At 39.8% G+C, this 24306-nt stretch overlaps 1 protein-coding gene across 4 annotated transcripts in view; it reads left to right on the forward strand.

The window, feature by feature from the left end:
- gpr63 (G protein-coupled receptor 63) overlaps positions 1-24306 on the forward strand; it is a 35480-nt gene that overhangs the window by 3765 nt on the left and 7409 nt on the right. Inside the window, exon 2 of one of the 4 annotated variants that reach the window (XM_008119318.3) lies at positions 13159-13283. The exons of the other annotated variants lie outside the window; for them this stretch is intronic. The gene's annotated coding sequence lies outside the window, so the exon portion shown is untranslated. The remainder of the gene's footprint in view (positions 1-13158; positions 13284-24306) is intronic. 4 annotated transcript variants of the gene reach the window in all.

Below are 24306 nucleotides of genomic sequence, written 5' to 3' on the forward strand. Positions count from 1 at the left end.
CAACATACATCAACAGGTGACTTGAAAGTATGTACACACACACACATATACACACGCACATAGGATTGTCACTTGAGTTTCTAATGTGCTGTTTCAATACTTCTCTTCCCCTCCCCTCCCCTCCTGTCATCTGATTTAAATCTAGCTTACTAGAAATAATGGTAGCTTCACAGTCTGATTAATGAAATGTCCTCTTCTTAAAATGGTTTATCATAGAAACTGACAACTGCTTTTGTGGGATGAGTATATTTAAAGAGCTGTGATTCATGTAGTGCATTGTCATCTTGCAGAGGAAAGCAAATTAATAGCTAAATTGCAATGGTTGGTTGTCATTTTTAAAATATTTCATTACCACTTATTTCTCATTCTTTAGAACTACAATTGAATTTGGTAGCTTCTTATTTCAGGCCAGTCCAACAGAATTTGATGAGGCTATGGATCTGTACTGTTACAGCCTGAGCTTATAAGTGTTTGTTTGTAAGCCCTAAAAACTTGTATTTAGCAAAGCAATATAGGCCAAGACACTTGTGTGTGCGTATAACATATACTTTCAATTTCTTTCCATTAAGATCTGTATACCCTTTATTTTAAAAGTAGAGTTATGCTGTGTTTCTATTATTGTTAAGCATCCTTTAGGTTGGCACAAGGGTTTGGAATTCAAAATTAATGCAGCAAGCTACTTTAAAATAATTCATGCAGTGATTTTCTTAGAGCTCGCTGCTGTCTAAATTCATCCTCAGAGAGACTGTTAATTATATTGAAGTTTGCTTTTGCAGTTTAGTGCACTGTTAGACTAAGACTTCATATGTAGGCTCTAGATTAGGCAAACTGTTGCATGTTTATTTTTCTGTTCTAATGTTTTGGTTTGCAGGGATTGCTTTCAATAAGGAATCTATTCCTTTTTGTTCTAAAAGGCTCTTAGAATTAAATAAACACATTAATTAAATGTGGGAGTAATTGAGACCTCTTTTTTGAAAAAACAAAAATTGCATTTTTAACAGCCCCCCATCCAGTGTTCTCCAGATGTTTTGGACTATAGCTGTCATAAATGCTATGAGAGCCATCACAAGTATGACTTGTGAGAAAGCACAATATCAGCTGTGGTCCAAGAGCACATACTAGAGAAGACTGAAAATCTGTTATTCACCAAGACAAATGTAGTTCACTGAGAATACATTGTGACCAGTCAGACTTTGTGATCTCATGGAGGCAATCAGATTGTCTTTTGTGGGCTGCCTATGTACATTTTCACATAGCAGATTGTTTTCTCTGAAGACTGAAGATCACAAAGTCCCTTGAACGCTATGTAGCAAAAAAAAATACTATACAGTGGATATGTAATAGATTAGACTATAGTCTTTTAATTATTTGCTTGGAAAGGAGCTCTAAATATCATTACATCCAAATAAGCAGTTGCAGGATCATATCAAAAAATCTTCCATAAACTGGGCAGGTTATGTTCTGATATCTGTAATAATTATACCTGAGAATGTCAAGACTACTTCCAAAAGCTAAGCACAGTTGTAATATATGTGTATTACTGTATACATTTTACCTTTACACCCTGAGATCACATTTTTTCAGAAGTTCTTCTCCAGAGGCCAGCTTTGAATTGGCTATTTCTTCATTGGGTTCTAAGGCACTATGGAAAGATTGACTATCCAGCTCCTGTGAAATGTTGTGGAAGGTATTTCCCAAGCCATCTTTTTAATAATGTCTTGGCTCTTGAAGGAGCAAGCTGCTCCCTTTCTCTGCCTCTCTTCCATTTGGTCAAGGAAGTCTTGGATACCTCCCTGCATCAGTCTAGGCTGTCAAACCTCTCCTGCTACAGTTATGGTCCTGAAGAATAGCACTACATAGTGTAGCTTTCTGTCTCAGTGGGACCTGTAACAAAAATAATTTATTGCTAAGTGCTGTTGTTAAGGATTCTAGCTATTTCATTCTGTTCCTCCCCCTCCCCCAATTTGGTTTTCCCATCTTTCCCTCCCCTTACTGTAGCTGGTCAGCATTTGCAGCCAATAGTCTGTATGTGAGTGTGAGAGAGTCAAAGGTATTGTTGTGTCTACATAAGCAATTGCACTAACCATAAACATCTGGCGTGGAACTATTGAGGAATGCAACCTTAGTCATCAGACAGTTTAGGCAGTTTAAGTTTTTGTATTCTATAGTAGTATTTTAGTTGTTTGTAGTGGTTATTTCTAGCAGGCTGCCCTATATCCCAGAATCTGATCCCAGATTATCTGTTTATCCAGCCATATAGACTCGTATAATCCAGTTCAAAGCAGATAATCTGGGATCAAATCCTGGCATATAGGGCAGTGTAGATCCAGCCAAAGTATGATACAGAATTTATTCTTCAGTAAGGCTTTCATTTGGAAGCCCCGGTGGCGAAATGCATTAAAGCACTGAGCTGGAGACCGAAAGGTCCCAGGTTCAAACCCTGGGAGCGGCGTGAGCGGCCGCTGTTAGCTCTAGCTCCTGCCAACCTAGCAGTTTGAAAACATGCCAATGTGAGTAGATCAATAGGTACCACTCCGGCGGGAAGGTAACAGCGCTCCATGCAGTCATGCCGGCCACATGACCTTGGAGGTGTCTAAGGACAACGCCGGCTCTTCGGCTTAGAAATTGAGATGAGCACCAACCCCCAGAGTCGGTCACGACTGGACTTATCATCAAGGGAAAACCTTTACCTTACCTAAGGCTTTCCTATCACATGAGGTGCTCACCAATAACTTGCTAGAAAGTTTGATTTTATCACAAATCAAACTTTCCAAAACTGGCACGCTCCATATCAACAAATGCCAGTCCATTTGCAGTGGATTGAATGGAGACAATGATTTCCTGGCATACTATATGTATGCCTCCATTGCCCATAGTTTTACCTATCTGTGTCCCAAAAAAAGAATGTCTAAGTGATTTCTAGGTCTCCTGGTGTGATTCTATGATATGCCCCCACCAGAAGTTAACCACAGAGTCAACCTGGAGGCTCTAGGCATTCTGGAGAGGTGTTCTCTCCATAGAATTTTAGGTCCTCCAGCATGATTCTTTGGCGGGCCTGCATAGCCTGCAGCTCTACAGGTGTTTGGGCCTACAACTCCCAGAAGCGTTTGTCAGATTGTCCAATGGTCACTAATTCTAGGAACTGAAGTCCAAAACATCTGGAGGTTGTGCAGGTCTGTTCTATGGTATGCTTCTGCTAGAAGTTGTTCATTTCCATTGTAAGTCCAGGGATGTGTCCTCCCATGGATATGGGGGCTGTACTCCATTATAATATTTGTTAGCAACCCAGATTCATGAATTTTCTTGACCATGTTCCCAACCAACATCACACTACATTCTGATAACTGTCTCCACCATACTTATCATTACCTGTCCACCTTGGCTTTAGATAACATCTTTCCTCTTGCTTTTGTTTCTCAATGAACATATTTAAAACTGAACTTGTTTCCTCATCACCATACCTACAGATTTTATATTTCTGTTGCTATTCGTACATAGCACCTGCTAATTCATAGCAGGAGGTCTGTTCTAGGGCATCTTGGTCTGTTTTGAGGCTTTTTGTGTTTGGATAGAATAGGCTTTCTCTCTCTAAAGAACAAGCTGGGTTTAAAACTGCTGATGAGCACATGATTTGAAATTCCAATTCCCTGTTTCCCTACAATTCCTACAATAAGGAAATATTGAACAATTCCCTGGCGTAGTAGAAGCAGCAATCCTGTACCTTTCTGGAGGATAAGAAAAAACTTTATTATTACAACAAGTATAGCTTTGGATCAAACCCAACTATTTTAGTGCATTGTCTAGTTAATTGTCTTCCTTAAAAATGTAGAAGAGCTGTTCTTATTTTAAGGCACATTGGTATTTCCAAAAGTGACCATTTTGCATATTTTGAATTGCATCAACAGTTTGATTCCAGATAGGGAGTTGGGGACAATATTAGGAAAATTAAAGGTAAGCTAGTCTCAGATAAGCAGTGTTGGGGTGGGAATCTGCATGAAGCAGAGAAATCGGTCAGCAAGTTCAGCAGCTCAGCGGATTAATCCGCTGCACCACCGGGGCTCCCACACACAGGAAATTCACATATATTTGATATAAAATGATTTTTTAAAAAGGAATGAAATATGCTAAGCATACCACTCAACAGTTGCCTGGTTAAGCAGCAATGTGCATAATGTGCATTCAGTTTAATTTCCATCCACAAGCTTCTTAAAATATACTTCTGGAAAAACAATTTTTCTGTAGCTGTTGTGTGTTCCAGTAATTCATATGTAAAGACCGGAAATTTGCTTTCATACTTGATAAGCAGTCTGTTGAGTAGCATTCATTCGTTTTGATGAAATTTGTTCAGGAGAATTTTCTCAAAGATTGGGTTCTATGCCATTACTTTGGCTTTTAACAATTGATGCATATTCACAGATTTAAGCACTAGCTTCCTGTCATGAATATTCAAATTTGTGCTTTTTCATAGAGTAGACAGATATTTGATTTGAATATCAAATATCATTTGATATTTTTAAGCTAGTTTCCTTCTATTTGACTTCTGTGCATTTAAAAAAACCAAACCCTAAGGCATTTCAGGTTAACGAAGCTTGTGAATTCTACCAGACGTCCTGTTATGAGCTAGTTGGAACCTTTATTTGTAGTTGTGGTCAGAATAGTCAATAAGAAGTCCTACAGATATTACATATATGGGTTGCAAGCCTGTGACTTTCCACTGGAATCTACAAAAGTGTCTTCCAGAAGTAGTCTCATTCCTTGCCTATTCCTTCCTTCACACTTATTCCTTCCTAATTCATTTATTCCTAAAAATGAATTTGATTTGCATTATTAACATTTTAAAAAAATGTATGTTTAATTACTTTCTGTGTCATAAATCAGGCAGTGTCATTAATATAAATATAATTTTGAAGTTCGTTTATATTTTGATGGGGATCAATGAGTGTAGTTAATTTCTAAAACAAATTTGATTTAGGGAAACTATAGTTTCAAAATTAATCTCCATGACCCCTCCTCTTGCCCTATGAGTTTCGGAAGTCAATGTTTAATAAGTGTCTAAATTCTATTCAACTATTTAAAATGTAAGCCCCTACAGGTCTTTCTTGCCATACCTGTTCTTGCTGTGCTGAAGAGTATTGGGAGCATATCCTTCTGTATTGATTTTTCATTTGTACTTGCAAAAATTAACAGTTTCACTAAGTGTTCATCAGGTTGGATTATTTGGTTTGTCATTTTGTTTAACCATTCAATAATTCACTATTTAATATTTAATAATTCATTCAATAATCACAGAGAAAGCTAGATTACTTTAGGACAATATAGCCACATGTGATCAAGTGTGCATGATGTCCTTCACCCTCTTGAATAATGTTTTTTTTTATTGTGTACCTTTAAATCCCATTGCTGTAGCAACTTGAGGTAGTGTCTTTTGTTGTTACTGATGCTGACACATATGGAGTGTATCCCCAATGTTATTTCTAGGTCTTGATCAGCTTCAATTGAAAACTGGCCATAGAGTTATGCTGGAGGACCAACAAATGCCTAGAGAGATTTTCTCTCCCAAGATTCTCCAGTGCAACTCTATGGTCAGCTTCTCTTGGGAGACAGCGATTTCTAGAGAGAATATATAAAACAAATCTATAATAAATCTTTAACAGTTAAACTTGCTAATGTGAAGGATCAATTATATATAGTTCTCCAAATAGGTTGAAAATACTAAAATGTATACCCTGTAGATCAGTGGTTCCCAACCTGTGGTCCGTGAACCACCAGTGGTCCGCAAGAACTAAAATATGGTCTGCAGCCTCACCGTTACTACTATGGATAATAACACAGCCCAACCAAAAAAAATGTGTCTTCATTTTTAGGCCTGTTCCTGTTGTTATTTGGGCTGCTGATTAAGAAAATTGCATTGTATAGACAACATCAGCTAGATTATTAAGTATGGTTTTCTGTGGGTGAGCAGATGGTGACTATTGGATGGCATATGTTCAGTATCAGAAACTAGAGCTGATGTGGTCTGATGTGGTTTTCTGAATCTGCACCCCAAATAACCAAACTGAATTTAAAGTTGAACAAAAACTGGTTCATAACCCTTTGGGTACTAATGTTGTAGAGTAGTCCCTGGTCAAAATGGTCCCTGATCAAAAAAAGGTAGGGAACCACTGCTGTAGATGTTCTCTATATTTCATAACATAGTGTTTTGGGATGCCCTCTGAAATTGATCAGAACTGTTATACATGATTTCTGTCATTGTTAAATTATTCTTTAGAAATGCAAGTACACCTCTCACAGTGGGTAGGGGAATAGTGAATAGTGAATGAAGACAACAGTGTGACTTAAGTAAACAAGGCAATAAATCTTTAGCTGGGAAAAAAAAGTGTGACTATATGTGCTTGCAACCAACAGGCAAGGTAAGAAGCAACTTCTTCAAGAATCCCTGGATTTAAATATCTACACTACATCGTCGAATTAAAGCAGTTTGATACCACTTCAACTGCCATGGCTTAATTCTACGGAATCCTGAGAGTTGTAGTTTTACAACATATTTAGCTATTTCACCCAGGTGCATTTGTGGGTGGGATCAAATAATCTAGAAAAGATTCAAAATATTTTTGTTTACTCTTGCAAGACTTAGTTAATAAAAAGTTTGCTGAAACACATTGAACGCATATTCATTTTTATGCAATAGGAACCTTTCTCAATTCTTTCCACGTTATTTCTGCCCCTTCGTTAACTGAACTATACAGGGAACTGGCTGCATTATTTCAGTGGTAGATATAAAATTGTTTAGGGAGTTTTGAACCAAAACTGCTACTTTCTAGGCTTTGCATGCCAGTGAGGTGTTAATGCCCCTCCCCCCCATGTGAATTTTAAGTTAGAAATGCATGGCACACAAATACATCTTTTTCAATGACAGGCCCTCATTTATTTGAACTGCTTACAGAATCTACTGTCACTGACATTTTGCCTTGGCAGAGGTACAGTACTCTTCAAAACAATAGTTCCCTGGCATATCTTTTTTAGTATCTCCTTCTGTTTCACGAGGCAGTCTAACCACAAGGGTTTTCTCTCCTTTCTGCTTGAGTGTGAAGAGGACCTTGGATTAATTACTTATTTGACTAGAATCAAGTATATGTGTTGTCAAAGGCTTTCATGGCCGGAATAACAGGGTTGTTGTGTGTTTTCCGGACTGTGTGGTCATGTTCCAGAAGTATTCTCTTCTGACGTTTCGCCCACATCTATGGCAGGCATCCTCAGTGGTTGTGAGGTATATTATACCTCACAAGCTCTGAGGATGACTGCCATAGATGTGGGCGAAACGTCAGGAGAGAATATTTCTGGAACATGGCCATACAGCCTGGAAAACACACAACAACCCAATCAAGTAAATGTTGTATTCCAGTATCTTGTCACTAGATTTCTACAAAAGCATTGCAGCCTTTTCTGTGAGAATGCTGTAGAAAAGGTCTTTGCCATTCAGTTTTGCCTTTGAAATAGAATAAACTGCTAAAGCTGTAGGGCAGGGGTGCCCAAACGTTTTGAACAGGGGGCCAGTTCACGGTCCCTCAGATCGTTGGAGGGCCGGACTATAGTTTTTAAAAAGCTATGAACAAATTCCTATGCAGTGCACACTGCATATCTCATTTTGAAGTAAAAAAACAAAACAGGAATAAATGCAGTCTCATTGTTAATCATAATCATAATAAAAATAGTAAAGAGTGTTGGGAAGAAACCCCTTGGGCCATTTAGTCTAACCTCCTTCTGCCTTTGTGTACCAAAAGCAATAGCAAAGCACCCATTAATAATTAAATAATAACTAAAATAACATTATAAACAAGCAAAGCTTTGGAAGGCACGCACCAGACGAGGGAGGAGATGGGAAAGGTGTGCGCCTTTCCCTCCTACCCCATGCCGCATGCACTTCCTTGGCGGAGGAGGAGGGAGCTGCCGCCGCAGGGGCTGGATAAATGGCTTCAATGGGCCACATGTGGCCTTAGTTTGGGGACCCCTGCTCTAGGGTGAAGTTAGAACTGAAACTTAGCAGTTCAGCTGCAAAAATGCTATGCTATGGGGCTGGATGCTTGCTTCTTCTGTTGTGATATCTCTTGAGACATTAATTATGATTTAAATCGACAAATTTCCAATAATGCAAGTACGTACAATGAGCCCTTGGTATCTGCCAGCCTTAATTCTATTATATATAACGGCATAGTAACATGTCTTTCTTTATATAAAAGAGTAAAACCAAGGTTTGCTTTTGGGATCATTTTCATTTTTTTTCAAACCATGAATGTTTGAATCCTTGGATGTAGAAACTGGGGGTATGAAAAGCCATCTGTAGAGCACTTGGCTGCTGTGTTAGTGGAAGCATTCTAGGGTTTGAACTATGGATATAATATTTAAGAATATATTCTAGGACTCTTAAATACCATTTAAAATACTAATGCAATATTGACTGTAATTATAAACCACACATTTTCTTGAATTCAGACACTACATGACAATTATGTGGTGGGGCTTTTTAATCAGTCTGTCCCACTGTAGTCCTCAATAACTTTGGAAATCTACCTTTGAGAATAGAAGAATACGAGTGAAGTAGTCAGGAAAACATAAAGGAAAATCTGATTGATCGAGCTGCTTCTATCCATGTGCATGCTTGTATTTGCCTTACTTTCCTGTCCTCTCACCATGCAAGACAGTTTATACTACTGGTAGGAAACATGCAGCCCTCAGGCGGTTGTCAACCTGCAAGTCCCAGCAATCTTTACCAGCATTGCCAGTAGAGAGAAATGCTGGAATTCACCCACCAATCACACTTGGAGAGATGCATGTTGCCTAACCCTAGTTTAAAAGATGACAAGATTGCCATGATTAGTTGCTATGGATAGAGGAAGTTGGAGAAAACTATTTTGTACAGTAATCTCTTTGTTGATGGTGTGGGAATTTGAACATGACTAGATGACTCTAGTTTTCATGCAAAAACTTAAGGCCCAAGCATCCAATTTTGCCCATTCCCTATTTGTTTTCTTTCTTTTCCTTCTTTACTGTTTGGCATGATGTTTTTAATGACTTATTTAAAATGGGGTTGAGGCAATATAACATCATGCTGTCATCACATTGCAGAGGTTCACATTAAAACCTTTCACCAACCCATCTGTCTTTGAAAAAATCAGGAAACAAGACATACATGAATAGATCCAAAATGTTGAATGTCATTCAAAGTTTTGAACACATTCTTACATTATGTCATATTTTTCATGGTCATTTATTATAAGAAAAAACTTAGCAACCAATCTAAATGATTGGGCAAAATTAGGACATCCAGACACAAATGTTCATCCATTCCATTCCTATTTGCAATATACCACTTTAAAGATGGCTGCTTGAACATGCATTTCAAAATCTTACCATCAAGAATATCTATTTCTGTTAATGCGAATCACATGATTATCATTATGCATGAGCATGAGATCTGTGTAGCTATACATATAGACTAGACTAAATATTTTTTTTTTGCTTGCTTGCCTTCCTGCTTATGTACTTGATTTAAATGTCCAAAATTTTATATCTTAGTATTAAGTTTGAAACATGAGTTGAACTCAGCAAATGAAGTAGCCAGATTGCTGACCTTCTTCCACCTGGCCCAGCAGGCTGGGGCCTAGATTGCTTCCAGTTTCATGGCTGCTCCTGACACTGAATGGACATGAAGATATCAAGCAGTGTATGGTATGAGACTGATCAATCCACTTCTGAGAGAAGGTTCAGACTACTCTGGATTTTAGTGGTCCTTCTCCTGCAGCTGCTTTGATTCAATTGGAAACTGTATTGGAATGGGACCCTATCCCTTCAGAGAACAGAACCAGCAGAGCTCCTGTTCAGATGAGAGGAACATGGGGAAAATCTAGAGTACGTTTGCCACACCACAACTGTGGATGCGATCAGAGTTTGGGCTGGTTTGAGATTTGTGACTGGATGAATTGTTTAATCTTAGCTATATATCCATTAACATGAGGCACTCTGATTAACATCTTGGCAAGACTATTTACAATTTGTTATGATTTGCAATAGTGAATTCCCAGGAAATACTGTTATATTTTATTATGTATGCTTTTGTGATGTTGCAGTAACATTTTTACAATAAGAAAGCGGTACACAAATTTCATAAAGAAATGTGAAGATACAGGTAAATAAAAACTAGGATAGAAAATGCCATGGACAAGAAAAAAACTTGCTAAAACTTTTATAGAAATTGTCTTAGAAGGTCAGTGTTAAGGTTAGATGGGACAGTGACTTGACAGACGGCAAAATCAGGCCAGAGAATAGAGAGCAATTTTACAGACAGCATAAAAGTAGGAAGAAAGGAACAGTTAATAGCAGATAAATGGGCATGAGGAGCTGTGCAAAGAGCTACACACACCAGGATTCAAAGAACAACAAAAGGAAATCTGAGTCAAAGGTGCTCTAGTCTTTTTTTCTGGAAAAGAATCACAGAATAACAAGAGTTGGAAGAAACCAAAAGGGCTATCCGGTCCAAGCTCTTGCCACACAAGAAAAGCAGCCTTCAGTCTTGCTTCATGCAGTAGTTCCAAAATTTTCAAATGATGTTTGTAACAGCCTGGACGTTTTACTTTTTCACTATAAGCCACAGCAACAACAACCCAAAATAATTCTAGTGTGCAAATATGAGCCACTTTTGTATAAAAATATGTACTGTATGTGGAGTATTTATTTATTTGCTTCATTTATATCCCACCTTTCTCACCCTGTGGGGGACTCAAGGAGTATAACAACTGCATACGATGATGGGGGAAATCACTTAGTTCAACAAATACTTGGGGTAAGATTAAAAATATCCTTCTGTTTAGAATAATAATAATAACAACAACAACAACAACAACTTTATTTTTATACCCCGCCGCCATATCCCTGAGGGGACTCGGGGCAGCTTACATGGGGTTGAGCCCACATAAAAACAATAACAGCATAACACACATCAAATGACAAGACCATGCGCAAATATAAAATTTTAAACATTAACATATAAGGATAAAATGGCAAACATCAATAAAACATGATTTAAACACGAAAATAAAAATCATAAAAATGAACTGGGCGAAGTGCGCCAAGAGAATTTTGTAAACCTGAGGTAGTTGATAAAGTGCTGCAAATTCTTGAGAGAGCACCTTGGAATGGGGTGGATCCTGTGGCTATCTCAAGATTAACAAGGCAAAAGTGCAGCCGGTGAGGAAATGGTGCCAGATACGAAATTTAGATAGAACAGTGATTCTCAACCAGTGGGTCCCCAGATGTTTTGGCCTTCAACTCCCAGAAATCCTAACAGCTGGGATTTCTGGGAGCTGTAGGCCAAAACATCCAGGGACCCACAGATTGAGAACCACTGGTTTAGAACCTTGTCGGGTTATTTAAATTGGCGAGTGGGCTAGAATCAAAATATGGCTTGCTAAACTGCATAACAATAACCTTTTATTCCATATCAAACAGAGAGCAGCCATCTTGTATTTATTTTGCTGATTACTGTGTCTGGAGTCTACCGTGTCTGTTTGGCAGGAAGAGGTAGGCAAAATTTTCCAAGCAAACCTGGATTGGAAGCTAGTTGACATTTCAGTTATTGATTGGTGATAATAAGCATGTTATATCTAATAAGCCAACCTCACTCTCCAATTATGTAGTGTTAATCTCACTATTTGTTTTATTAGCATGATTAATTATTTTAGTGACTTTGCATGATTGGTGTTATAAATTCCTTTGTAGTCTATTTCTAGTATAGATAGGGACATGACAGTAAAAAATTGAAGCCTGCAGCCAGATGGATTAAGGTGTTGCTAAGGAAACAGACTTGGAAATGAAGTGGCAACAGAATGTCCATAGAACATCATGCTGTTTGGACCTGGTATTTTACATCTATGTAGACTGATAAAGCAGAAGGATGAAAAATTAATTTTCAGACTTTCAGAATATACCTTGCTAATTTTCACTGATGTATGCCAAAGAGCTTATGCTTATGAGAAAATGAGAGAAAACATTCAAATGTTTTGTGTGTGCACAGATATACAAATGAGAGGTCCCCTCCTAGAGAAGTGAGTGTCTCTACATTTATAACACTGTATCCCACTCTTTCTTTCAACAAGTTCAGAATAGCTTTATGGTTTTTCAATTGCTGCTTTTGCTAGCCACTAATCTAACTGCTTGCATTCATGGTTGCGCATCCCAATTATCTCAAATGCCAACAAGTGATGAATGCAAGATAAAAACAAATTTTAATACAGTTTTTGAAAAATGCAAAATGAATGTAGTACAGATTTTGATCCATGCCTAGATTAACAATGTGAAAAAGTGACTCTGCAGATATTTCTGGACTGCAGATCCAGTTGGCTTTCTATCATTTTTCACTATTACCTATTATATTTAGGTCTGATACAAGATATAATCCACCAACATCTCATATCCCTGAGCCATACAATCGAAAAGATCTAACAATTAAAGTGAAGAGTTGGACTCCGTTGCTGTTAGTTCTCCAAATTAAATAAAGATTAACTATATTTTAGACAATAACTTGTGGAAAATTGTTTTCATACTGATCATTATATTTTGAATCATGCCAAAAATGTTTTCCTTTATTATTTTATTTATTTACAATATTTATATCCCGCCTTTCTCTACCCCGAGGGGGACTCAAGGCAGCTTACCAACGGCACTTGTGCAGTGCCTTGGGCATAAAACACAGACATGAATAACATTATTAAAATTAAAACAGACATAAAAGCATAATGAAAATACATTCCAATATGAGACACATTATCCAAAGACAAGTTCTAAAGCCATTCCATAAGCCATTGTATGATTTCCAGATAAAATTATTGCACTGCACTATTTATCAAAGGCCTGTTCCTATGCCTTTTTTTGCATTTCTTATCAAGAACTTCATGTTGTTGTGTGCCTTCAAGTTGCTTTTGCTCAATGGCAGCTGTAAGACGATGGGCCATGTCTAGTCCAAGGTCACCCAGTAGATTTCAATGGCTGAATGGGGAATCAAACCCTGCTCTCTAGAACCGTAGTCTAATGATCAAACCACTATGACTATTCTTGTTCTGTAGTCAAGAACACTTCTGCCATATCTTTCATTTTATTTGATTTCAGGTGCCCTGGCATTTCTTGGAATGAAAATGATTATTAGAGGCAAGTTCCATTATTCTGTGGAATCCACTTCAAGCAAGGATTACATTTTCAATCATACAAAGCAGGTGTTTTCTGTCAGCTACCTGGTATGCATTTCTATAAAGCTTTGGTGATTAGTCACTTGCAGGATTCATCTTTTGGGGAATTACAGCCATAGTGTTGTTTCCTCTGTTTAGGGCAAATTGAGAGTAGCTTATGTAATGCAAGAAAAAGTCTGAAGAGATCTTCATCTTAACGATATAAAAACAGTTTTGGCTATCCTTATTATGCCTTTTCAGATTGCATCCTCATTAATAAATGGTTATATACTTCGCCTACTCTCTTGCAGACTTCAGTGTGTGGGTGGAACTCCTTTGTTCACATAAAGAATTATTGTCAGAGACAAGTCTCAAAGCAGGCATAAGGCTGAAGATAAAGCCAATTTGAATCTGATAGGGCTGCTCTTCATAAAGGGGATATGGATTGCAGACAGACAAGCATAATACATGTTAAATTAGTGGGTGAGAATTTTATCAATTTGCAGGTAGACTCTGAGCATGCAGATGCAGATCTGATTCCTGTTGAACTCAAATAATGTCAGAGTACATCGCAAAAATGTACATGTATGCATATATTTTGGGGGAAGAGGAGATGTATATGGTAGTTGTGGAGAAGCAAAAGGAGTAGCAAAATGATAATGATAAAATGCTTGTCAGGTATACAGTTCTATTTATTGAATGACTGCTTTTCACATTCCTCTGATCACAAAGATAACATGCCCCAATAGAAGTTTCTGTGAATAAGAGTGGGTGGAAGATGATTTTTAGCACATCCTTCCCTTCTTTCATAGCCTCTCATGCTGTTCCAAAGGGCCACTCATCTCTTTGGAGCAGATGGAGTAGTTATGTAAAAGGACTGATGCAAAAATTATTTTCATTCATGGAAGTAAAGATGTCTTTGCTACTTAAGGCAGACATTTGGATTTTCCTATGAATTTGGGGGGGGGGGGAGCTTACAACAGTAGCTCTGAACATTCATGATATAAGCATGAAAATTGGATTGTGTCCACATAGCTTTCCACATGGGTCATGGAACTGGAGACAGTGGGCAGTTTTAGAATCATAGAATCATAGAGAGTTGGAAGAGACCTCATGAGCCATCCAGTCCAGCTCCCCTGCCAAGAAACAGGAAATTGCATTCAAAGCACCCCAGCTTTAGCATGTAAATGAATGATACTTTATTTCTATCCTGCGCTACCTACCCAGTGGGGACTCAGGGCGGCTTACAACATATAGAGAGGCAAACTTTCAATGCCATATAAAAACCTTTCTTCATAGATTGACAGAACACACTCACTTAGTTCAGCTCAGTTAATGACTTCCTTGTTCTGTAGTTCATTAACAATCTACTTTTTCATTTCCTTTCTGCAGCAGGAAAGAAGGCAGGATAGATAGCCAGAGTAAATCTCCAATTTCAGAATGGTTAAATAAAATTTGGGAGTAATTTGAGAGAGTTGATTGTAATTGCTTATGAAAATGAAAAATGTATTTAAAAAACCCAAAAAGATATATTGGAGCTCTATCACTGGCTATCATTTCTCCTCTGTCTTCTCTTTTCAAAGTCAAACAGTCCCATTTCCTGAAGTTATTTCTCATAAGACATTATTTCCATCTTGCTTGCCCTCCTCTGAATAATCTCAGCTTGTCAAGATGTTTTTTTAACAGTATTGCCCAGAATTGGATAAAGTACTCCAGGTGATGTCTGACCGAAGCTGAATAGAGCAGCACCATTGCCTCTCTTGAGTCAGAGCATGTAAACAGTCAATCAATATTGAACAAGTTCATTTGAGATACCTATAGTGGCCTGTCTATAGAATTCTTAATTGCATACCAGCTGAAACAACAACATTCTTGAAGAAGGAGAGGTGTTTGCCTCTCCTTAAGAAGGCAGTTTTTTTTCTCCATCAAGTTTTCTCTCGCTATCTTTTGCAAATTGTTTGAGATATAATTGACTGAGATCATAGATGTGGAAAGGACCTCTAAGATGGCTTCAAGGACCTTTAACACTATTAGTTCCTTTGAGAAAAAAAGAAGAGCCTTTTGAAATACTCACTTATATTTGTATGTCTTTCTTCAAAAGTAGTGGCTGGGAACGGACTGCTAGAAAATGCATCCTTTTTGTGACTCATCAGGGCCTTTTTACAAAATAAGCTGGAAACCAACAGGTTTATCATCTTCGTCCTAGATAAACAATACCCTGCTGATTAAACACAGTGGACCATATAAAAATTAAAATAATGAGTTGAAATGTGTAACCAGTTTCTATTTCCCTCTCATGTTAGCAAAATCTGCTTTTGCTGTTCAACCATCAAATAAAGCATTATATACTTACAGCAGCAGAGTTAAAGACTGTAACTCAGTGCGAGAAGGCATGGTTTACATGCACGTATTCCTAAGTTCATTCTTTGGCATATTCAGGTAATGGTGAATATGAATCCTACCCCAAACCCTGGATACAGTGTAAACAAGAATTGTCTAGATGGACCATGAAGTACTTTTCTATTCTCCTCTTTACAGTGACTTGCAGAAATATTATCGCCAATGTGATTTTTCCAAATTTTGTTGTGTTGCAACCTTGGTTTAATGGACCTTGGTACAATTTGATGTACACAAGATTCTCAACACTCTGAAGGAACCAAATATTTTTTTTATTGTGACACCATATTTAAGTAAATAAATTCAAATTGTCAATTACTTGTTGCAGTTCAGCCTGTTAGCTGTCATGCACCACTGCCTCCAGGAGTCAGTGAATGACCTTCACTTGTGTGATTTCAGTAGCACATGATCTCAGTTTGCATGTAACTTTTTCTGGAAGCCCCAGAATGTACCCACACTAATTAATACAGTTTGATACCACTTAAACCAGTGATTCTCAGCCTGTGGGTTCCCAGGCTTTTTGGCCTTCAACTTCCAGAAATCCCAGCCAGTTTACCAGTTGTTAGGATTTCTGGGAGTTGAAGGCCGAAACATGTGGTGACCCACAGGTTGAGTTCCACAGACTTAAACTGTTGTGGCTCAATGCTATAGAATCCTGGGAGTTGAAGTTTTACAAGATCTTTAGCCCTCTCAGCGGGTGTTGATGCCTCACTAAACTACAACTCCCAGGATTTCATATAATTAGGTCATAGCAGTTAAAGTGGTTTCAGAATGCATTAATTCTAATGTATAGATGCACCCCACAAGTCTTTTGATGAACCTATCTTAACAAAAGCATCATGAAGATATAGGAAGTATCAGAACTAGTCCAGACAAGGTTTTACAAACACCAATCAGGGTTTGGTTATTTTAAAAGCCATGCCACGTTCTGAACATCTCTAGAGCACTATTACATAATTTTGCATAAAATGCAGCAACCATGTATTAGACATCCTGCCAAGAGGGTAGTTGTTACTTCCCCCAGCTGAAATGAAAGAAGCTGTTCATGGTACACCTGTCAATCACATACTGCATAAACTGGGTTTATGGAGGAATAGTAGGAAAACGTGATTGCTGAAATAAACCAGATCACTGTCCATGTGGGAAACGTGTGAACATGTGAACAAAGGCTTTCTGGTCTGAAAAAACCAAAACTGAAATACATGGTCTTACAACAAAATGACATATGTAGAGGAGAATTAACAGTGGTTCTCCTTGCCACTATTCTTGTCAAGAAACATAGTGATAGCAGCATCATATTACGTAACTGCTTTTTCTTGTCAGGTACTGGGAAATTGGTTAGGATTGAAGGCAGGATAGATGGAGCTTAGTGAAAACCTGTTTTACTCTGCCATGAACCTGATACTGAGGTGGAGGTTCACTTTTGACCTCATCACACGGCTTTTCCCCTGTCCTATGATGCTTCTGAGACGCCACCAGAGCCCATCGCATGACACATGCATGTGGTCCTAAGTTCATTCTTACTTCCAGCGGGACTGCTCCCTGGCTGCATCTTGGCAGTGTGTTTAGAGGCTGCCCTGAGAACATGAGTGTTCTCATTCATGATGCCAGGGACAGCATGGCATGAAGCCGGGGGCATTTGGGAAATGCCGTGTGATGGTAAGAGGGTGATACGAAGCACTGCCCCTTTGGATTTGCCCCAATGCCCCATGGATTCCTCCACTGTCCCCTCACTTATGGATCTCCGTCTGATGAGTGGTTTAAAAGGAAGAACGTTGATGTCTTGGAATAGCCCAAAGGTTAGATGTTTGTCCAACCGCGATTCAATCTCAACACTTCACAGTTGCTGTTAACTAATAGTCCTCATAAAACCTGACAGAACTGAAGCTGTTTTGTCAGGAAGAATGGGTAAAAAATCAGGATCCAGATGTGCAAAGACTCCCCACAAAGACTCACTCTTGCAATTGCTCCCAAAGAGGTTTCTACCAAGTATTGATTTAAGGGATTTGTCCATGTGAAATAGGTCTTGGAGTCTTCATGGACAACAAGTTAAACATGAGCCAACAGTGTGATGCAACAGCTAAAAAGCCAATGGGATTTTGGGCTGCATCAAAAGGAGTATAGTGTCTAGATTGAGAGAAGTCATGGTGCCTCTCTATTCGACTTTGGTTAGACATCAACTGGATCCCTTCCAGCTTGTCAATATCCCTCTGGGACTGGGCACCACAGTTCAAGAGGGATATTGACAAGCTGCAAGGGATCCAGAGGAAGGCAATGATCAAAGATCTGGAGACCTTGGCCTATGAGGAGCATCTTAAAGAACTGGGTATGTTTAGCTTTCAGAAGAGAAGTTTAAGAGGAGACATGATAGCCATGCATAAATTTGTGAAAGGGTGTCATAAGGAAGAGGGGAAAAAACTTGTTTTCTGCTGCCCTGGAAACTAGGACTCAGAGCAATGGGTTCAAATTACAGGAAAGGAGATTCCACCTAAACATTAGGAAGAACTTCCTGGCTGTAAGAGCTGTTCAGCAGTGGAGCTCTCAGCCTCACAGTCTTGTGGAAGCTCCTTCCTTGGAGGCTTTTAAACAGAGGCTGGATGGCCGTATGTCAGAAGTACTTTGATTGTGCTTTTCCTGCATAGCAGAGGATTGGACTAGATGGCCCATGTGGTCTCTTCCGACTCTATGATTCCATGATGAATTCTGAAGCAAACAGCACATGCTAGTTCGTATTTGTGTTCATCAAGAGTAACACAGACCGTTTAATCCATTTTACTTCCAAGTTGGAACAGAACAAAATGTGGAAAAGAGTTTTAGTAATGGTGATGAATAGATATGCAACACTGTAATCACTTCATGCAGACTGATGAAACCTCTTGACCTGCTTTGCCCGCTTACTCTCTTTCATTTTATAAGGCTTCATTCTACATTTCTGGCCATTGTGTTATAGCAAGATACTGAGTGAGATAGATATTGTTCTTCCCAATTCAGATTGTGATAAATTGAGGCTGTGGTAGTCCTGGATCATTGTCTGGACACAGTAAAAGACTGGAGGCAGATGAATTCACTGGCGCTTAATCCAGGCAAGTCAGAAGTGCTGTTGGTCATTACAAAAGCCAACCTGGGATTGAGATAACAGCCTGCTCTGGATGAGACCCTCCCTTGGAAAGATCAGGTTTATAGCTTGGGGTGCTCTTGGACCCAGTTCTGCTCTTGGAATGCCAGATTGCTTCAGTGTCCAGGAGCGCCTTTGGTCAGCTTTTGTTAGTGCATCTGCTGCACCTTTTCTTGGGGAAGGTAGATCTGGCCACCATGTGTCATGTCTTAATCACTTCTCAGTTAGGCTAATATAACAGCTGTATGCGAGGCTGGCCTTGAAAAGTGTTTGGCAACTACAGCTAGTACACATTGCAGAAACTGTTTTGGAAACCATGTCACACCAATTCTACAAGCACTACAATGGCTGCCAATTTGCTTCCAAACTTAATTCATTGTGCTAAATTTGACCTATAAAACCTCAAATGACTTGGGGTTAGGATACCTGATTGACCGCCTTCTCCCATATGAGTTTGCCAGAAAGTTGAGATCTTTAGAGGAGGCTGTGTTATGTGTCTGAATAACTTGTGAAGTTACATTGGTGGTGAGGTATAACAGGGCTTTCTCCATAGAAGCACATTGACTGTGAAACTCCCTACCTGAGGAAGTTAGACTGATCCCTTCTCTTTTAAATCTTCAGCATGCAGATAAATACTGTTCTGTATGGCATTAAGTGTTTCAAAACTGAGTTCTAAGATTGCTTTGAGGGCCTCTTCACACTGCCCTTTCGAGCTATGTGTTTCACTGGCAGTCACCGGCGAAAGGGAAGGCATGCGGGGCAGCTCATGGTACCCTGTGCGCCTTCCCTCCTTCCCCCATCATACGGTTGGGGTGGAACAGGGTGCATTGGCACCCTGCCGCTGTCCCCATCAGATAGGAGAAAGTGGGGATCATATGGGGATGGTAGTGGTGGAGGAAGCGCTTTTTGGTGCTTCCCCTCTACTTTCGGAGAAATGTGGGCGGGGTCTGCCATGCGTTGTGTGATGTGACGTGGCAGCCCCCATCCAAGCCATAAATAAAAGTGGCAAAACGGGGCTAAAATGCCCTATGTGAAGAGGTCCTTAGACTGCCTTTGGGGATTTTAAATATCATTTGAATGTGTTTTAAGATGTTTTCATCTTTGTATTGTTCTAATTGGTTTTTATTTGTTAATCATCTGAGGAGCCCTTGTGGGTTGGAAGGCAATACAGAAATTATTTAAATAAACACATAAATAAAAATTGGCAATTTGCTTGGAGAAAGGAGGCAGACCTGGTAAGAATGACACATGTGATGAATTACATTCATCATTTTAGAGCTGCATAGGAAATCTTCTCGCCAGCTTACGGTGAAAGTGGTGCAACTCAGGTTATTCTTGATTAGATGCCATTCTTCATTCTTCAGAACGAGTGAGGTAGATTCTAGAATTTTTCTCTTTCCTGATAAAATTGCATTCATCTGCCTCAATTATCGGTTAGCTGAACTGAAGAATTAGGTATTTTTTAGAATTAAGCTTTCCCCTGAATTGGAGCACCCTTCGGCATATAGCCTCAGTAATATATCCTGAACTTCTAGGATTTCCACTTACCTGGTTATTTTTACCGATTGACTTGACTATAGATGCTACAAAATAACTAAAGAACATAAACATAAAGACTTGCCATGTTTTGTGTTACCTGCCATTCTTTATCCTGAATTATTTGTTCCTGTCATGCTTTGTTTCACATAATTCCCCTGAGGGATACAGCCGTCTTCCTTCATTGCTTTTCTGCGGTATTTGAATCATAGGCCTTTGTGAGCCTTGTTGCTAGAGATGTTGATGCTAAATTATTCTTCACAACTGGAAAGAACACAATCAGTGTATTTCCTTTGGTGGTTATAAATTGCACATTAGCATTTGGACTAAAATATAGTCTTGGTTGAAATAAATGTGTTTGCTTTATCTCGGTAAAGTTTTGAAATGTTTCCTTGCTGTTGTCCTAGTGTTTATATCCAGTTAATTATTAACACTAGTGTGGGCTGCATTAGTATTAATATCAAAGGAAAGTGAAATGGGAAAGAAAGGAGCCCACAAGTCTATGTGAAAAACCAATTAATCATGGATGATAATCATTCTTGTTTTGTGAAAGTATTTAATTATTTTGTTCTCTCTGTAAAAGAGCATGTCCCTGATAAGAATATATATATTCATACAAGGATTGAGGATTTCATACTCAAATGCAGTGGTTCCCAACCTTTTTTTTTAAACCAGGGACCACTTTGACCAGGGACCACTTTCCAACATTAGTACCAAAAGGGTTACAAATCAATTTTTGGTCAACTTTAGATTTGGTTTGGTTATTTGGGGTGCTGATTCAGAAAATTGCATTGAATAGACCACATCAGCTCTAGTTTCTGATGCAGAACATATGCCATCCAGTAGTTGCCATCTGCTCACTCACAGAAAACCATATTTAATAATCTAGCTGATTATTAATGGTCAGCTCTGCAGAAAGGAGCAGAAAGAAAATTAATAAAATAAAATAAATAAAGAGGAAGGAGGTTTGTGGACCAGATTTTCGTTCTCATAGCCCACAAGTTGAGAACCACTGCTCTAATGCAAGTACACTACACCTCACCCCTGCTCTTGGAAGGAATAGCAACACTGTTTAAAGTCTTCATCAGTAAATCTTATGTTGCCTAATATTTCCTCCAGACAAATGTCTAAAGTGTTGGGGAAAATACATACTCATATTGATATTCAAGATAGACATATTTACAAAGAAACAACTTCAGCCAAATACTTAACAACATTTGATTTATACAATATAAAAATGTTATGATTGAGCCTCATGGCTCTGTTACTGGCAGACGTGGGCGTAAGACTCCTCGAGAGTCAGATACTCTCGAGGAGCGAGAAAGAAAGAGACTGCGAGATATCTTTGCAGCACCATCTGACGAAGAGTCTTTTGAGGGGTTTACGGAGAGAATGGAGGAGGGGCTGGTTAGCTCGGAGGAGGATGAGATGGATTGGACTCGGGTGAGGGAGGAATTGGGTGCCACTGGCAATGATGGGATGGAAGATGAATGGGGACCTTCAGGATTAGACCCATGGACAAGCTGGAGGGATGGGACGGGATCCACAGCTGGGGATACTGTGGAGCGTAGTCAGAGGTGTTCCAGCTCTGATGAGGAAAGTGATGAGGAAACGCCCGGGTTAAGGAGGGCAGCTGATAGTGATGAGGATTTGTAACTGGCATAAAATGAGGCTTGGGAGCAATTGCAAATTGCGTTGGGCAAGGTAATCTGGACGAACGCTTGGGATCTGTGTGGGACGCTTTCCTGAAGACTGGTGTGTTTTCGTGTGCTGATACGTAAGTTGTTTTGGAATTTGGGGTCAGACGGCGGGAGGAATTGTGTGGGCTTTTGTTTGTGCAAACTTGTGCTTAATCTCATTAGCTTTGACCTTCCGTCGTCTTCTTGACGGACGCCATCTCCTGCTTTGGATTTCGGACTGAACTGACCACGGCTTGACTTCCCCCCTACTCGGACTTGGTGAAACTACAAACGTCTGCTTCTGGCTTGAACTGCGGAAAGGAACTGGGTCTACTCTACTGCTTCAATCCTCGGCTGATCTGTGTGTATTGGAAATCTTGCCTGCTGTGTGGAGGAGTGACTCAAGTTACTCAAAGCACAGTGCTGGCAGCAGAGAGGAATCTGCTGCCAATTAATTGCATTCTTTTGAACACTTTGTTCCCCGGCTTCTGTTTTGTTTATCCCCAGGCTGAAGCAAGCTGTTTTGTTTTTACCCGGATTAAACTCCGGTTTAATCCGGTTTATCTTTTGAACGTTTTTCCTTGCCCCTTTTTGCTTTTAAAGGCTAATACTGCCTGGCCCTTGTATTTTACGGGCATTTTGAGTTCTGTTATCCAATAAACTCTGTTATCTTTGATCTTGTGGCGTTCTGTCTTTGACAGATTGCCCAACGCCATAAAAAAGGTTTATTGCAGTAATAAATCCCGTCAGGAAGACGATGGATGAGTTAAGGGCTAAGTTCGATCAATTACAGACGGCCTTTACTGTCAGTCAAACAGCTAATGCTGTTAAAGGACATGTTTTAACTCCTGAACGCTTTGACGGAACCAGGTGCAAGTTGCCAACTTTTTTGGCACAAGTTGAGCTTTATTTTTCCCAGCTCAGTGCTCATGCTTACCCTACAGACACTAGCAAGGTGGCATTTATTTTGAGTTTGTTGACTGGTCCTGCAGGACAATGGGCCACTAATTTAATTTTGGGAAATGACCCAGTCAAGGACAATTTGAATAATTTCAAGAAGTTACTAACTGACACTTTTGGGGACCCTCTCCGCACGGAGAATGCTGGGTGGGCTCTGTATCGGTTGAAACAGGGAAAGGGGACTGTTTTGGATTATTTAAATAAGTTTAATTTGTATCGCCACCAGCTGGACTGGGGGGAAAATGCATTCATGCTTTTGTTTACTGCTGGGTTAAGTGATTATCTCCAGGATGAATTAGCACGCTTGGAGCCGGCTGAGAATTGGGATGCCTTAGTAGCTAAGGTGCTGCGTTTGGACGCCAGGTTCGAGTCCCGTAAACACTCGAAAGCAATGTGTGCGCCACCTATGCATGTAACCAGGGCACCTGTGGTGATGGGGGAAGAGCCTATGGAGCTTGGGGTCTTTAAAAAGCTGTCTACAGAAGAAAAGAACCGCAGGAGGCAGCTGGGGTTGTGTTTGTACTGTGGGAATGCTGGGCATTTTGCCAAAAACTGTAATGTGAAACCTTCCCAGCTTTCGGGAAAAGGCCAGCCCTAGTGCGACGTGAGTCCAACGCATTAGGGCTACTAAAGCAGTCAACTGAGGGGAGGAAGCATGTTTTCGTACCCATTACATTATCTGTTGGGGGAAAGGAACTTGTTTCTACTTTGGCACTGCTGGACTCAGGGGCTACGGTCTCTTACGTGGATATTGAGTTTGCTAGGAAGCATGGCATTCCTAGAGTGCGCAAGGCATGCGACGTGTGGGTGGAAGGAGCGGATGGGAGACTGCTGGAGACTGGGGTGGTTAACCATGAGACCTCAGCAGTAATGTGGGAGGTGCAGGGAGTAACGGGAACGTTTGTGTGGGATATTACAAGCTTGCCCAGATGTGATCCTGGGGATGGATTGGCTAGCTGTAGTAAATCCACAAGTAGATTGGGTGACGCGTAAGTTGACCTTAAAGAGGCAGGATTGTTGCACTCTGAACGTTTCTCAATCTGATATGGAGGGAGTGCCTGCTGAGTATGGGGAGTTCTCTGATGTATTTTGTAAAAAAGAAGCGGACAAGTTACCGCCGCACAGGCCGTATGATTGCGCCATTAAGCTAGCGGAAGGTGCGAAATTGCCAGCAGGAAGGCTGTATGCCTTGACTGTACCGGAAAGGCAAGCTTTGCGAGAGTTCCTAGATGAAAATTTAGCCAAGGGGTTTATTCGCCCATCTAGCTCTCCAACTGCGGCACCGGTATTCTTTGTAGCCAAAAAGACTGGGGAACTTAGGTTGGTCTGCAATTATCGGATCCTAAACAAATACACCATTCGGAATAGGTACCCGCTGCCTTTAATCTCGGAACTGTTATCAAGG

Source organism: Anolis carolinensis, chromosome 1 (genome assembly GCF_035594765.1).
Source record: "Anolis carolinensis isolate JA03-04 chromosome 1, rAnoCar3.1.pri, whole genome shotgun sequence".
Lineage (NCBI taxonomy): Eukaryota > Metazoa > Chordata > Lepidosauria > Squamata > Dactyloidae > Anolis > Anolis carolinensis.